Genomic DNA, 17,292 nt, shown 5'->3' on the forward strand with positions numbered 1-17,292 from the left:
CTCTGCTGATCGGTTTCCATTCAGTCTGATGATTACCTAACTTTATTGCAATAAGGTTGTCACTGTACATGTTGTATATGTTATCTATTAACTGTTGTGGGACATTATCTTCTGCTAAGATATTAAGAAGTCTGTTCCTGTTAACTAGGTCAAAGGCTTTCTTAAAATCAACAAATGCTATGTGAGTTTCCAAGTTAAATTCCCTGCGTTTTTCGACTAAGATTTTCAAGGTAAAGTAAGCATCAGCACATGAGCGCCCCTTTCGAAATCCATGTTGTTCATTTCCAATCACATTTTCATAATATCTGAATAATTTTTCTCTGACAATATTTGAGTAAATTTTGTAACCTGAGTTGAGTATACTTATCCCTCTGTAATTTCCACAATCTTTCACACTGCCCTTCTTATGAAGAGAAATAACTATAGCTTTTTGCCAATTCTCTGGTGGTCTGTTGCCATTCCAAATTAATGACGTTAAAAGGTGTTAAAAACATCTGGGATGAACAATGTGCACAACACGTAAAATATGACGAAATTAAAATCAGGCTCTCAAATTCTTAGATGCACTGCATCATGTTAAAATGTTTGATTAGTGTTTCTTTTTACAGTATCATGAAAATGGTGAAAAGTTCCTCTATTGGAAATGGTCAGTGGTTGAATCAAGGACGGCACATGAAGATATGATTAAATACCTGGCACGATCTTAGACTGCAGCTGGTAGATATTCGCATTTCACTGCAGGGTACATGAGGCACACAACAGTAGGCCACGCACCATATGCCGCAACGAAAGGTTAACTTCATGGACACCGCATTGAATTGTGAATCTCTACCAGCTGCAATCTAAAAACGTGCCAGGTGTTTAATCATATATTTGTGTGCTGCCCTTGATTCGACCATTGATAATTTCCAACAGAGGAACTTTTCAGCATTTTAATGATATTTTAACAACAAGCACTAATGGAACACTTTAACCTGATTCAGCACATCTAAGAATTTTAGAGCTTGATTTTAATTTTGTCATATTTTACGTGTTTTGCACATAGTTCATCCCACATGTTTTTCATTCATTTTAACATCATTTGTGTGTGTTTGTTTGTACAGTTTTGCATTAAGGCTGATGATGGTCAGCCAAGGCCAAAACTAGTTCCTCGATTAAAAATGTAATTTAAACATTGCATAATATAGTACCGGTATTGAAAAGGTGGACCATTATGACATAGGTTTAGTTATTAAAGTGATCACAATTCAATACGGATCAAAGCCATCAAGTTTATATCCCATGAGTAAAGAAACTATCTAGTTTTCGAAGTCCACCTTTGTCAGTGCACAAATGTTGATTAAAAACCACTATTAAATATAAGTGTTTTGGCCCTTAATGGGCCTTCTTCAGTCTCTGCCATATACCTGGACACATTTCTTCAGACAGGCTGCCCAGTTATGTATTGCAACACTGTGACTTCCCCTTTTGGAGAACAATCATTGAACGAGAAATGCAACCATGCAAGCTAAGGGCGCCAATCTTTAAGTTGATGACTTAAAGATAAAAATTTATAATCAAGCTTGGACGGACTCTTATCACAGGGGTGGGGTGATAGTGCACTAATCATTAAGCAGGAGAATTAGAAATCAAAAGGCTAATTAAGGCAGATTGATTAAAGTGAACTATGAAAATACTACTTATTATATTGAATATAAATGACGACGGTTAAACGAGAACTGAATTTAAAATAGGAAATGAATTTAACAAAAAGTTGAATGACTCTACTTCGCGAAAACTTGCAATATTTTTAACTCGCTTGCTCACCATGTAGTCTTGTTCTGCTGGTCCTTGGAAAGCTTCCATCCTTGTAGCTGGAACATCACCGGTCGTCTTTGAGATATCTTCATCTGCAGCTAAGAACCATTCCTGCCTTGCTAAGTGCACCGACCACTAATTGGAAGATGGCTTCGACACTAACACTCCCTATTATGCTCTATCCCTTTCACTCAGTATCCATGGCAACATGACGCTCCTTTGAAAATATAGGCGGTGATCAGTTTGAATTATTCTGGTCGAAATACGGTAGCTGTCGTTACAACGCTTGAACACGTGCTCGCTTTTCCCAGAATTTGAGGTCTAAATTTGTCCTTCCTTCTTCCTCGGTGATGTGGCAAGATAGAGGAAATCTACTGCAAGTTAAATTTAAACGAATGTCGCAAGAATCTAAGTGAATATTAGGATATTCAGCCCTCGTTTACAAGTCGTAGTTACAAAGTAATGAAATGATAGTGAGCAAATGATCAACCATAAATTATAATACAATTACATACCAAGATAAATATCATGACGTTAAATTCCTGAATTAATCACAGATAATAAAATTAACATAATTACACTTTGACGTCTGGAACGTTACAACACGTACCACCTCTTTGGAATTTGGTATGGAAAACATTGATAGAGACACAGACTGGGAATGAATCAATACAGATGGTAATAGCATTGTAACAAAATTGCAAAAGCTGTGGTAGAACCAAAGTGGGTCAAACTGAATGGTTCAGAGTTGAGACAGGCTTAAGACAGGGAAGTGTATTGTCTCCCTTATTCTTCATTATCATCGTGGATAGAATTCTACATAATATCAAGGAGAAGATGATGGGCGAGCAAGTAAAGTCTATGCTATTTGCTGATGGCATTCTAGTTTGGGGAGATAATGAAGAGGAAGTACTGACACAAGTTGATTTGTGGAATGAGGAGATAATAAATTTTGGAATGAAGATTAGTACTGCGAAAAGCAAGACTTTGATCATGACAAGAGGTAACAGAAAATCCAGGGGAGTGATAAAAATATTAAATGAGCCCCTTGAAGTAGTGAAGATTTTTAAATATTTGGGCAGTGGCAGCATGATGTCACAAGATGGAAATTTGGATGGAGAAATTGATTTAAGAGTACAGCAGTATGCAAGTTTCTTCCAGTGCGTGAGAGACATTGTATGGAACAAAGATGTGCCAATGAAGTGCAAGAAGGTTTTATACTCGTCCTATTATAAACCTATACTGACATATGCTTCTGCAGCCTGGACGTTGACTAAGTGGAACCAAAGTAAGATACAAGCAGCTGAAATGAGATTCTTGAGGAGCATACAGGGAAAGACAAGACGAGATAGAATACAAAATGAGGAAATAAGGAGAAGCGTGCAAGTTTGTAAACTTCAAGAAGAGATTGATATAGCAAAGCTGACTTGCAGAGTTTGCGCTGGTATCCGTGTACAGCTAGTAAATACATGACGTGCCGTTGGTTTTGGTTCGTGCCAGACCATGATCTCTTTATCATGGTCTCCATTACATAAAATTCTGGCCATATCTCCCTTCTTTTCCTTTCCCATTTTTAGAGCTGTCTCTTCCAGTTGTCTCCAGAATGCATCTCTTTCAAGTAAAAGTAATTCCTGTACTAACTAAAGGAATAGGATTCTGGGAAAAACTGAGCATGAGGAACCTCCACTCTATAGAGGCTGTCGATGCATATTTTCTGAAATATGCGAACACAATTGGCACGAGAAACTTTCCTTATTGGATATTTACAGACAAAGTATGTATATATATCCAACCCTTGTCCTTTTCTCTACGGGATCGGGTATGAAGTGAGATGAATCTTTTTAGCGAGTTTTTACGACCGGATGCCCTTCAACCTCATCAGAGGAGTTAATGAGATGAAATGAATGATGTGATATTTGATAGTGGGAAGGAAGAGGGTGAAACCCGGTGCCGACACATAGCCTTCTCCTTTAGAATAGCACCAAGGGTCTGCTCAAAGTTTTATGTCCCCATCTGACGGACGAATCATCATCAACAGTGCCATATGCTCTCACTCCATGTGTACACCGTGGAGTGGTTTGGCACTGAATCCAGGCTTTTGGCACACAATCTACTGATTAGAAATTGTATACCCCTGCCGGCCAACATTCTGATGGAGAAAATATTTTCCGCAACGGGACTTGAACCGGCTAACCAGACCAGATGTCAGACCATACAGACTTCACATCTTATCTATCATTGGCCACCATGTGGGTATTTATGGGCTATGTCTGATCAGAAAAAGAAATACATTACTATTACACGCTTAAGAAACTATTTAAAAATTCACAGAATAACTGCTTTTATAGTCCACAGTTGATGCTGTTTGTATCAAAAAGGGTATGAGGTTTTGCCGATATGTGATGAGAGGACACTGTTTGATAGTGTGCTAGACTGTTGGCCGTACAGTCCCACTGCCACATTCTGCATACAGATGTCTTCAGCAGGTCGGCACACCTGTCATGGCGAGTTTTGAATCTTGGCAGTGGTTGCCAAGATCTTCCGAGGTATGACAAAAAACCTTGATTTTATTTGTCAGCCATGGTAGGTTGTGGGTTGCTGGAGACATATACTCGCTACCAGCCTGAATCAGAATGCTAGATTTCTGCCTATCCTAAGAGATATGGTCAGCAACGCTGGTTTCTTCATGGTTTGGCATTTGAATACCGTCAATCATTTTTTAACTCTAATAGAAGAATACTTTCCTGGTGCAGATGTGATAGTGGCATATGGCTAAGAACAGGTACCCAGAAAGTGGGAGTCGATCTAATTGTCTGTGATACAACATGCACTATGCACTGTGATCCAGAAAATCAGGAAAGACAAGATTAGGAATGAGAAAATTAGAGAAGAAGTAGGAATAGATGATTCTCTCCTCAATGAGATTCAGATTTCAAGACTGAAGTGGTTTGGTCACATGAAGAGGATGCCAGTTAACAGAACTGCAAGGAAGGAATTTGACAGAAAAGTAGAAGGAAAACGACCCATGGGAAGGGATTACATAAAATCAGCTTCATGGTCCATATCGCACTTCAATAGATTCACAATGGGTAGGGCACGAAGGAATTGGATAGATTTAGTTAAGAATGATGTACTGCTGAGAGGTTATGATTGGGACAAGTTGGTGGAGGAGGAATGGTACAATGACAGGATGAGATGGAGGAGGCTCATATACCACACCCAGGAAACTGGAGATGGTTTAGGATTATGATGATGACAACATGCATTGTGCACTTATGTTCTGTCATCATCATTTTCATTTCAGCTCTTGCCAGGTCGGGGTGTTGATGGCACTTTTCCACCATTGCCTCTCATTCCATCACTCCTCTTCCTCTTCATTAATTGCATTTCAGTCCAGTCATACTGTTCTTGACAGAGTCATCTTGCTCTGGGCCTCCCTCTTGCCCTCTTTCCTTCTATCTTAGCCTCCAACACTTGTTTTGGCATCCCTCCCTCCTCCATCCTCATAACATGCCCAGACCATCTCAATTTATTCTTCTCCATCCTATCACTCAGTTTTTCTACCCCTATTTTTATTTTCTGACCTTAACATTTCTTTCTTGCTTTGTCTCTCCACGTCTTCCCTACCATACTCCTCGGCAACTTCATCTCCCTGGCCTGAACTTATTGTACTCTCGGTTCTTGCTGTCAAACTCCATGTCTCTGATGGATACGTTAATATAGGGGTTTAGTACATCTTGTACATTATCTCTTTACATTTCATAAGAACTCCTCTGTTCTACACCAGGTTCCTTATATTCTGCTAGAACATATTTCCTGCTTGTACCATTCTGCTGATCTCCTTATCCAACCTTGCATCTTGCATAATTTCACTTCTCAAATATTTGAAGTATTCAGCCACCTCAAGGTTTTGTCTCCTGATACTAACGATTCCTTGTGTTCCGTGTACAGCTCAAATGCAATTTTTCCAAAATTCAGCCGCTCAGAGATCTTGATTTGTGCACTGCTTGCTTAGTCTCCTGCAGACATGGAGATGTGGTGGTCGTGGATGTCTCCACATTCACACTCAGTACTGCTTCCTACCAGAAAGAGACCCCATTCCTGCACCTTGAAATGCCAATTTTAATTTTGTTTAGGGTTCTCAGAAGGTGTAAGGGAGATATCATCCAGGATCTAGCTCTTGTCTTGGATATTCGGCTGGCATTTGGAAGAACATTGGTTGTATAGACGTGGTGGCTCTTCCATTTACTTCTTACGTTCAGCATCAGTTATCACTTTCCTTTGTATATCAGGAGGTGCAATGAATTCCAATAAAGTGCATAAAGTTTGACTGATGTTGGTTTGAAACATCCTGTGATAAAGCAGGCCATTTCATTTATGCCAACATCTATGTTGTTTGCATAAGCTGATCCTCCCCAGGCAGTAACTAGTTTGATCTGGCTACTGTTTACAGTATCCGTGAGCAGTATTCTGCGGCTGAGGAAACAAGCCCAAGAACTGAAGATTGTAAGGTAGGGGCTGATGATCAACAAGTAGCCACTTGTAAAGTAGTATCACATAATACTTGCAGGATGTTATCCCTTGATCAGCCTTTGGCTGCAATTTTTTAAGAACGGCATTCTATCAAGAGTAAATCCTAGGAATTTTGGACGTTTCTTGAGGGCATGGTGCAGACATTGTCGCGATTGATAGGAAGAGGAACATTGGCATTGTTACTGATCCAACAATAAGGTTTGAGAGGAATGATTCACAGGTGAAAGAAGTTGATTCTGAAAAGAAGATACACTACGAACCCTGTTTGAAGTACTTTGAAGAAAAGTATCACATACGCGCCAGTCGCTGGGAGGTGATTGGGTTGCTCTTCGGTGCGAGAGGATAAGTCACAATATTTTCAGTGAATTTCTTCCTTCGTTTTGGTATTGCTGTTTTGTTTTTAAAAGATATTTGTGTAGATGTTTTACGTAATTCATTGTCAATGGTAAATCGCCATTTACGTGGTATATGTAAAGAAAAATAAAGTTTTTTGATTGGGGATAGCTGTACAACAGGGGAATTTCAAAATTCGAAAATATATAAGCTCATTTTATCCCAAGAAAAAATAGTGCAAAAATTACTATCTATTTGATGTTGTTACCATACAGTGCCCCTTGTTGTAGGGAAGCTGTCCCTTGCGGATTTTCCCTCTCTTTGGTTTTTAATAGCCCATCATGAGCATCATTGTCAATGTGAAGATCCTGTTTGTGTTCAGCACCTCCCGTCCTACCTCATGCACAGTACTTTTCAGCCTTCTCCCGCTTACGTTGGAGCACATTTATTTGGGGAGGCCTCCATTCAGAGTTAGTTGATGTGAGAAATATTTTTGCCAAGATATGAACAGTTAAGGACATAATATTATAAAATACCTACTGTAGATATAAGAAATGTAGCAATTTGATTGTGTGTGCCCATAATTCAGAAACAGAGAAAGCATATAAAAATTATGTAAAGCGCTACCTGAAGTAGCAGAGAAGTGAGATCCTTCTTTTATGGTTGTCAGGGAGCTGCCAACCTCCCCCTAGAAGTATTTTTACTTGTATAGGATGATTAAATATATGCAAAAATGATTTTATGTACATTATTCTGTAAATTGTATAAAGCTGTTGTATAATATGGTTTGGCATAGCCTGAGCCCCGCCATATAAGAAAGGCAACAAACTAAACTAAACTAAAACAAGACTGTGTAAATGTGCCAAATGCAGTCGTTTCCTGTGTTATTATTGGCCAGCTGTGATGAAGGCAAGTTTGCTATTGTCTCCAATAGAGCTCACAATAGGACTGCCACCACATTCAGTTAAAATAAGAGGAGCACTAGTTTGAAATTTCTGACCAGCGGTTGTGTCGCTTGCTGGACTTGACCTAAATAGACCCTGGTAAACCAAACCAGACCAACACTCAGCGGATCAGCTCACTTGAAAACCTGGACAGGAAAAAAGAAAGGAAAAAAAGAGCTGCACGTTCTGACTTTAGTCCCACGAAATTTTGTGTAGATGACACTGGTGCATACTTGTCAAATGCTGCGGTGGCATTCCAGTCGCAAGTCAGGATGATACGTGCCGTGACAGTTGCTGGTAAACAGTAAATCGAAAAACGACACATTTTTCAGATTTTGTTTGTGTTCTTTTTAACATTATGACATTTTTAAGCGGTGTAATCAAATATATTGATTTAAAACTAAAGTACATTTTAACATGCTTCGCATACTACTGATGTTATCTGAAATCGTTGCCTACAAAATTTCCTCTGCATGGCTCCACTTATGTTAATGGCTCTCCTGCTATCTTAATAGTATAGTTAGAGTGTTCAAATATATTTGCATGTTTTTAGTGGATGGTCATTTTTCTTTTGTGCAGCAAAATTATTGTGCAGTAATGCACTTTTTTATTTATTTATCGAATTTGCTTTAAGTCTTGCCGACACAGGTAGGTCTTATCACGACAATGAGATAGGAAGGTCCTAGGAGTGAGAAGGAAGCGGCCATGGCCGTAATGAAGTTACAGCCCCAGCATTTGCCTGGTGTGAAAATGGGAAACTACAGAAAACCAGGGCTGCCAACAGTGGGACTTGAACTAGTGATGGGAATATAGAATGTTTTAAACTATCGGTAGACTACCAATTGTGAAGCACGACTATCGAATGTACATTCGATAGTTTTTATTCGGTTTGAAATTGGTTATAAAGTAGTAATGTACCTTTTGTATTGCAGTGTTCAACTGCTAGCAACTAGTAGTAATAAGTCATTTGCTACTAACTACAAAGATCAAATGTTGAAATGTGGACTGTGATAGTATACTACTGATTTTTATAGCATGTTTGTTTTGTTCGCAGTGATTTAAGTGGAAATACAGAGACTAGTAACATATGTTACACAATGTTCGAGTGAAGCGACTGGAAACTGAAATACGTTGCTCTAAAAAACACTGATTAAAGTAATTGTGGTCATTATGTTTCATTTTAAATAAAATTCATTTCTGTGTCCCTAACCTCAAGTTAATGAATGTAAGATCGTCTGTTCATAAAATAACAAATGTTAGGTAATTTCACACGAAGGTTAGGTTTACACCTTATTGTAATGACAACCCATATTAAAGTAATGTGAATACAGTAAACTCAACTAAATGAAAAGGCAACATATTTTCCTAGGACCAAGTAATACTGCATACATTAATTTAAAAATAATTCCATTCATTTAAGGTTAATGTTCAATCATGAGAGCTTCATGGTTCATACATGGTAAGTATTTATAAAAAACTATAACATGCTTATCTATTGATAAAGTGCACAATAATAACATTTCATTTATCAGTATACAACTTTGAGTCAGATATCTGTTCATTTATGATAAATGAGCAAAGTTTGCTCGCTTATGTGAGAGGTTTATAAATCCAAATATATTATTCGTTTTATTAGTTTACATCATAATTTGCACCAGTCAAGGGGATTGTGCCAAAGAGTATAGATTCTACTATGAACTCTGACTTAACTGGCTCTAATCCATGGCGAAAGAGAAGGCAGATTCCAGCGCTGACAAGTGGAAACAATTGGAATTTGTGTTCCGAATGAAAAACTGAATGCAAACGGAAACAATCGGTTGTAATGGTAGTTGACGACTATCGAATAATTTGGTAGTTTTCATTTGATAGCCCCGTCACTAGTTCAAACCCAATATCTTATGGATGCAAGCTCACAGCTGCATGCCCCTAATCGCACGGCCAACTCGCCCAGTGCACAGTAATTAATAAATTAATGAACAATCAATTAAACAATTACTTAATGAATTAACAATTAATCAATCAACAGTGTATTGGGGATAATTCTGTGGTGAACATTTTGAATGATTTCTTCTTCAGCATCTACTTCCCTTTCAAAAATCTACACGCTTAGGCAAATATTTGACTTCTAAGTCATTATCAGCGATCTCAGAATACCTTATACCCAAAGTTTTACTCGTATCTGCTAAATTTATAATTGATCCACCATATTGAATCCGCCATTTTGAATGTTGTAATTCTGACATCAGATTCATAATCAGCGACCCCAAAAGTAAAAAAAATAACTAGGTTTTTTTGGATTTTATATCCATTTTGCTATTATATCCAGGTTTTGAATGAGTTGGTCCACTGTGCAACAGCTTAAGAAAACCTGTGCATTTTCCAGGGGATATTAAAGGCCTGTTGGCCACTTTGCAGCTCTAACATGGGGGCTTACTTGCTGTCCAGGTGTAATTCAATTTTTATCCACTGCTGTGCAATGGCTGCCCTGTTTACTGAATTCTAATGTCTGAGTCACGCCATGTTGGATTTCTAAACATATCTTTTGGGTACACACAATTGAATCTTTACATTAAAAATTGTCAAAAGTAGCATAATGGAAAATTATAATTTCATTCTTTTATAATATTTTGTGATATGCGCATCTAAGGCAAAAAAGTAGCAAAATATTAATTTCTAGGCTGGCCATTTTGCTCCTCCCTGATTCGTAATTAAGGAAAATGTAAAGAAGAAGGGTGTCTTACCTATACAACAATGTTACACTTTCATCTGTGATAAAGGAAGAGAAATTGTGAGCAATTCTTGACTGACACATGAGGTGTATAGGAACAGAATATATCAAATAAAGTCTTTCACAAAGTCTTTTTTTTTTTCCAGCTTTATACTTTTAGGGTAGGTTCGGCTTTCTGTACTGCTCTTTTCTGGTCTTGAACCCCAGCATAATTAGCCTTACTTTGTATCCGGGTGTACCATTGTTTTTTATGTTACTTTCTCTAATATTTTGCAAAATATCTCCATACAAAAATAAGTTTCAGTATTTCTGTTTACAAATCATTTTTCCCAGGCAATAACATTTCATTCCTTCATCCATCGTCATCAGAACCTTGTAGCAGGGCAGGTAGGACATGTGAACGATATGCCTCCATATTATTTTGTCTATGTAAACTACTACTCTGATTATATCTTTCAATGCGTCTCATGTTGTCTTTAATTTATTCCTACCTCCTCCTCTTCCTCCTGGTCTTCCTTCCAGGCATCATTCTTTGTAAGCACTGCCTGGAAATCCACATTTCCTGCATTTGCTTTACATGGCAAGATCATTTCACTCACTGCCTGGAAATCCATATCTCCTGCATTTGCTTTGCATGGCAAGATCATTTCAGTTGTGCAGTCCTGCTAAATGGTTAGCGTGCTGGCCTTTGGTCACAGGGGTCCCGGGTTCGATTCTCGGCAAGGTCAGGAATTTTAACCATCATTGGTTAATTTCCCTGGCACGGGGGCTGGGTGTATGTGTTGTGTTGTCTTCATGATCATTTATTTCAGATGTGCAGTTTTCCGTCTTTTCCATTGTTGAGTTCACCTGATGTGCTCATTCCTGATTCTGTTCCTTCTCATTTTCTACATAGCTGATCTTAAAAGTTTAATTTCACGTGCTTGTGATTTAGCGACGGGCTACACACGACTCTCCATGTTGGCAGAAGGTATGATTTGAACATTGTGCGATTTGCTTATAAAGGAACTGCCTTATTGGAGAAAGTTGGATCCTTTGGAGAAAATTTTGTTTTGTAAAGCTTCCCACACAGTTCTGTTTTATTCATATTTAATTTGAATTTGTTGCAGAGCTATGGTAAGATCAAATGTATGACTCAGGACTGATGCAGATTGAGAGATACCTCATAATAGGGGTAAGACCAATAAAAGGAAAACATGGACTGAAATACATTTGAGGTGTGAAAAGAATAGATTTTAAATTTTAAGACTCGATTCGGAAGAAAATTTTTGGACTTTTCATAAAGAAATGATTTTGTAAGTGGTACGTTTTGTTATGTGACCATATTTATATAAGAATAAGTTGACTAGCCATTTTGGAGGCATCCCAGCGTGGAACTTTTGAAGCTTGTTACTGAGGGGATGGTTTCGACGAAGAACTAGTGTTCCCGGTTTGAACTCCGTTTCTTCCGGTGTATTGTTGTTCTCTGCTTCTCTCCTGGAACGCTCTTCGGCTTGGTTATGCGCCTGTTGAATTCGCTGCTGGTTCTGCTCATGCCATGTATCAAGACCCTCCAGTGCCTCTTCTCGCCCATGGATGAAGTTCCAGTCGCCGGTTCTCTTGATTGGACGCCCAAGAAAAAGTTCTGCAGGCGAGAAACCTGTGACACAATTAATCCGCTGTCTGATGGCCAGAAGGGACTCATGTAGGTGTTGGTCCCACTTGATATGTTCTTTGTCAACCAAGTGAATTCGAAACATCTTCAGCTCCTGATTTCTTCGTTCGGTTGGATTCGATTGTGGGTGGTAGATCGGTGTCGTCCAGTGTTTGATTCCCCATTCTGACAAAGTTTGCAACCACTGTCTCGAAGTGAATTGACTACCATTGTCTGTGAGTATACACCGAGGATATCCATAACGACTGAAGACTTCTGTCTTTAAGAGTTGTATGATACGTCCCGATGTAGCTTCAGGGATGGTGAATGCTTCCACCCATCTGGTGAATAGGTCAGTCACCATGAGGATTCTCGTTTTTCCCTGAGATGTCCTAGGGTAGGGTCCCATAAGGTCAATGGCGAGTACCTCCCAAGGTTGATGGGGGTCGGCGTCCTCTCATGCTAGTACTCGCCTTCTGATTGTTCGTCTTAGTGCGAGTACAGATATCACATTCTTGGACGTAGCTCTTAATTTCTTGCCACATATGTTTCCAGAAGAAACGTCGTTGAATCGAAGAATATGTTTCCTTTTGACCAGGATGTCCGGCTTCTGGATCATCCTGATATTTATTCAAAATCCTCGTGGTTTGCAACTTCGGGATGACGATGACCGGAGAAGATCCAGGCAGATGTGAAATGTATTTAAGTATGCCGTCTTCGAGTCGAAAGTTCTTGTAGCACATCTTAAACTGAACTGGGACAGATCGACAATTAGTGCTGCGTTTGCTGATCCAGGATTTCATTCGGTTACAGGATATGTCCTCAGTTTGCCATTTCCTTATTAATTCTAAATAGATCTCATTATTCCTTCGCTGGATAGCAAGAAGCACATGATCGGTTTGGGGCCTCTTAGTTGGCACAGGAATTTCTCTAATAAATTCGTCGCTGATACCTGCCCATCCTCAGGATTTCTTGATAGGCTATCCGCCGCTTGATTGGTTGCCCCAGGAACGTGACAAATCTCGAAGTCAAAGTCGGCAAGGATCAAGGCCCATCGCATCAGTTTGGACTTCGATCCAGATACTTGGTTTAACCACTGAAGTTAAGAGTTATCCGTAAATAGCCTGTACTTCCTTCCCTCTAGATAACCTCTAAACTTCCCGACAGCCCACACCATTGCTAATGCTTCCTTCTCGGCTGTACAATAGTTTCTCTCGAGAGCAGAAAGTTTCTTACTGGCATACTCAATTATATCCTTGCTTCCTCCTTCTCTCTCATGGAACAGTACAGCCCCAAGACCGATGTCACTCGCATCCGTCTGTAAGCAGACTTCCCGGTTTGTATCCAGATAGGCTAGACTTGGAGCATCACAAATAGATCTTTTTATCTCCTGGAAGGCTGTTTCTTCCCTCTGAGTCCATTTAAACGGTACGTTTTTCTTGAGGAGGTCGATAACGGAGCAGCTTTCGTCTCAAAGTGCGGCAGAAAACTACTGTACCACCCGCTATTCTTCTCAATTTGTCTCTCTAATCCCTTGTCCGTCAATACATGACCTAAGTACTCAACCGAGTTTGTTTTCTCATCACATTTTATTAGGTACGGAGGTCATCCTTTTCCTTTCTTTGTTGTTTTCATAAAATTTTCAATTTATTATCTGTCAAAGAGTATTTATTTACCATTAATTGTTAATTAATAATGAATTAATTTTTCTTTTAAACCATACCTAGGTAAATTCTGATTTATTTAATTTATTGTTAATTACTTTTCCACTTTTCAACTTTACGTTGACTTTATTTTCATTTTGGCTTTACGTCTTAAAATAAACATAGGTTTTATCAACTTAATGATTTGGTTTGTTACCTCCAATTTGCCCTTCAATTAAAATTCTTTAACTTCATTTAAGTGCTGGTTTTCATTTGCCACGTTCGGTGGAGCACTGTCACCGATTTTCTTGTGTATTTACTTCCACGGCCTTAAGTCGTCTTCCTCCGCTGCTTCCGGTAAGTGTGGTAACTTCATTCCTTGGTTATTTCTTTGGTTTCTTGGTTTTTTATTGTGCTTGAACCTTTGTTGTCCTTCTTCTTGTGCCCTTCATTCTCCCTCGTGTTCGCTATAACTCCCATTTTGGGGCGGACACGCTAGCAACCTTCTCACCAGGGTCTCTATCTATTTCTCTCTCTCTCTCTCTCTCTCTCTCTCTTCCTTCCTCTCTCTTCTACTCTCACCCTGGTGGGTAAGGTTATTGACCTCATCATCCCTAGGTCGTACCGGGTCCTAGAGGGTGGTGAGCGGTGAGAATCCTGATAAGACTTCGTCCATCAGACGCATAAAGGTGGCTGGAGCATTCTTAAGACCAAATGGCATGACTCTGAATTGATAAAGTCCTCTTGGGGTAGAAAAAGCAGTCATCGGTCGAGATCCTTCTTCGACTTCCACTTGCCGGTAGCCAGACTTCAAATCGAGGGTACTGAAGACTTTTGCCCCTCTCACTTGCTTTATCAGGTGGCGTAGATCCGGCATGGGGTAGGCATCTGATATAGTCTTGTTATTTACCTGATGCAAATCTACACAAAGTCGGTAATCCCCACTTTTTTTTAGGTAATACTATCGGAGAAGCCCATCCTGATACTGAAGGTTCAATCAATCCCTGGTTCTCCATTTCCTTGACCTTTTTTATTACAAATTTTCGTTTATCTGGGTTAAGTGGGTAGGGCCTTAGTTTAACTGGGGTATTATACTTGCATGTTATTTTATGTTTTACCGTTGTGGTAAACCCGATTTTATCAGTGATGACCTCAGGGAACTTATTCAGTAACTTCTCAAGATCATCCTTCTCCTCCACCCTCAACCATCCTGTTTTCAGTTCTGCCCATACCTTGGGTTCTAATGTTTGTGACTCGAGAGCTTTATTTTCAACCCATGCCAGTCTACATCTTTTCCTATTACCAAAGAATATTTCATTAGCTGTGTAATCTATCACTACCCCATATTTAGTTAAGAAGTCATGTCCTAATATTATGTCAGGTATCAAATCCTTGATAACCTTCACCGGTGTGTTTGTGACTTCAGTGAAGCATTTGGCTTGAAGAAAAGTACAACCCTCAATCTGATAATGTATGTGGCGAATTGCCCCTCTGACTGTTACCACCTTATCAGGACGGATAGGTTCTAAAAATGTAGCCACATTCATGCTCACAAATGAGTGTGAAGCTTGAGTATCAAGGATAGCGATTACAGGCTTATCATCAATCGTCAAATTAATAGCCGGGTGGGGTGAACTAGGCTCATCATCACTACAGATTTGACCAATATGTTTACCTTCCAGCCAGGTGCCATGTATCTGGGGCTTCTTCATTCCGGAACCCTCCTTCCCCCAGCTCGAACGGTCCCAAGCTAGTTTTTTGGACATTGTTCCTTAAAATGCCCGGTCTGCCCACAACGGTAACATTTCTTGGGTTCTCCCACTGTTGAGGTTTTCGTTTTTGAGGAATGGTAACTTGTTTCCTCATCCAGTTTTGCTACGATGTGACGGAGCTCTTCAAAAGTTTTTGGTTGTGCCACTTTAACAAGTGATCGTATCTTATCATGTAGCAGCTCGATTATATAAGGAACGCTCGTATCAATATTTTCTTTTTCATGGACTCGCTTAAATAGTTGGAGTTTTTGAATTATGAAAGCTCCTGCTCTCATCCCACTAGGTTGCGTTTCAGTGAGGAACTTCTTTTGGACCGACATTTGGACAGACTTTGAGTCAAATCTCTGGACGAATTCCTTCCTAAATTCCTCCCAGTCGAGGCTGAGCCCTTTTATTTTCTGCCACCAAGTCCCTGCTGATGCTTTTAGTTGTTGACTGACAATTTGTAAGTATATCTCCGTAGGTATATTTGTCCTACCTAGTAGAGATTCTGATGTCTTTAGAAATGCTTTAGGACACTCTTCCAGTCTCCCATGAAATTCTGGTAGGCTATCTCTGATTATTCTGGGATCGACCGGTATCCCAAGGGAAAGGTCCCTACCTCTGTTAGGTTGACCACTGCCTACAGAAATGTTTTCCTCCAGGGTTGAAATTTTTCTCTTAACCTCGGATTCAAACTACGTAAGTTTCTGGCCTACATCGGTTTTAAAATGGTTGGATTCCCGCTCGATTTTTCCAATCTTCTCTTCGACTTTCTTTTCCAAGGTATGCATATCATTTACTACTTTGTCTACATCTAATTCTACACTGTTGATTTTTTCATTAATTTTTGAAATATCCTCCTTCAGATCTCTTACCAAGGAATCGATTCGACCTTTTATCTCTTGAGTCTGGGCCTCTATTTTCCCTTTGAGTTTTTCAGATTGTGTCCCAATCAAAGTAGTTATTTGCGTAAGCATAATGCCTACCCGGTCGTTGGCTTCCTTCTCCGAGACGACTTCAAAATCGAAACTGCCTGGGTCTTTCTCATTTTCTATCAGATCCTGGCGTAGCCTCTCTTGTAGTTCCGACTTGCTCCCAGCCGATGATATAGATGTTGATTCCCACAGAGAATCTGAAATATTTGTTCCGAATGAGTAAATTTATAATACCAATATAAATGGTCCGTTATTGGACATTATAAATTTTCCAGCTAACTCATTCCTGGTTGCCAGCATTTCACCCCCGTGTGCTAGGTTGGGCTCATCAGTTGGTACCTAGCACACCTACCAAGACGCTGGCTAGTGCATACCGTGGAGGCCACTGCGTATGCTAATTGTAGCCACAGGCATTGCCAATGCACTATGAGAGACTTAGTCTCATTATCAAAAAAAGATGCCTGCATGGCCATCAGATGATATAGATGTTGATTCCCATAGAGAATCTGAAATATTTGTTCCGAATGAGTAAATTTATAATACCAATATAAATGGTCCGTTATTGGACATTATAAATTTTCCAGCTAACTCATTCCTGTTTGCCAGCGTTTCACCCCTGTGTGCTAGGTTAGGCTCATCAGTTGGTACCTAGCACACCTACCAAGACGCTGGCTAGTGCATATCGTGGAGGCCACTGCGTAGGCTAATTGTAGCCTAGACCCCAATGAACAATGTTGATAGCGAGCGTGTGTTGTCTCATTACAACACAGTGGTTACAGACAGACGGTGCAATTTGAAGAAATGCAATGCCAAAGTACGGACATTGCTTTCATTTGAACAATGAATTGGTATTGTGTGTGAACCGAAGACAATAAATGTACTTTATAAACTTGGAATCGTTAAAACTAATAATACCATGCGATTATTTTAACTTTGTAAATAGATGCTAATTTTTCAGGTCCCTAGTGATGAATGTGGGGCTTTGGGTACGA

At 39.5% G+C, this 17,292-nt stretch overlaps 1 protein-coding gene across 9 annotated transcripts in view; it reads right to left on the minus strand.

Moving 5' to 3' along the window:
* LOC136886803 (uncharacterized) overlaps positions 1 to 17,292 on the minus strand; it is a 181,145-nt gene that overhangs the window by 101,198 nt on the left and 62,655 nt on the right. The gene's annotated exons all lie outside the window — the stretch shown is intronic.

This window comes from Anabrus simplex, chromosome X (genome assembly GCF_040414725.1).
Source record: "Anabrus simplex isolate iqAnaSimp1 chromosome X, ASM4041472v1, whole genome shotgun sequence".
NCBI lineage: Eukaryota > Metazoa > Arthropoda > Insecta > Orthoptera > Tettigoniidae > Anabrus > Anabrus simplex.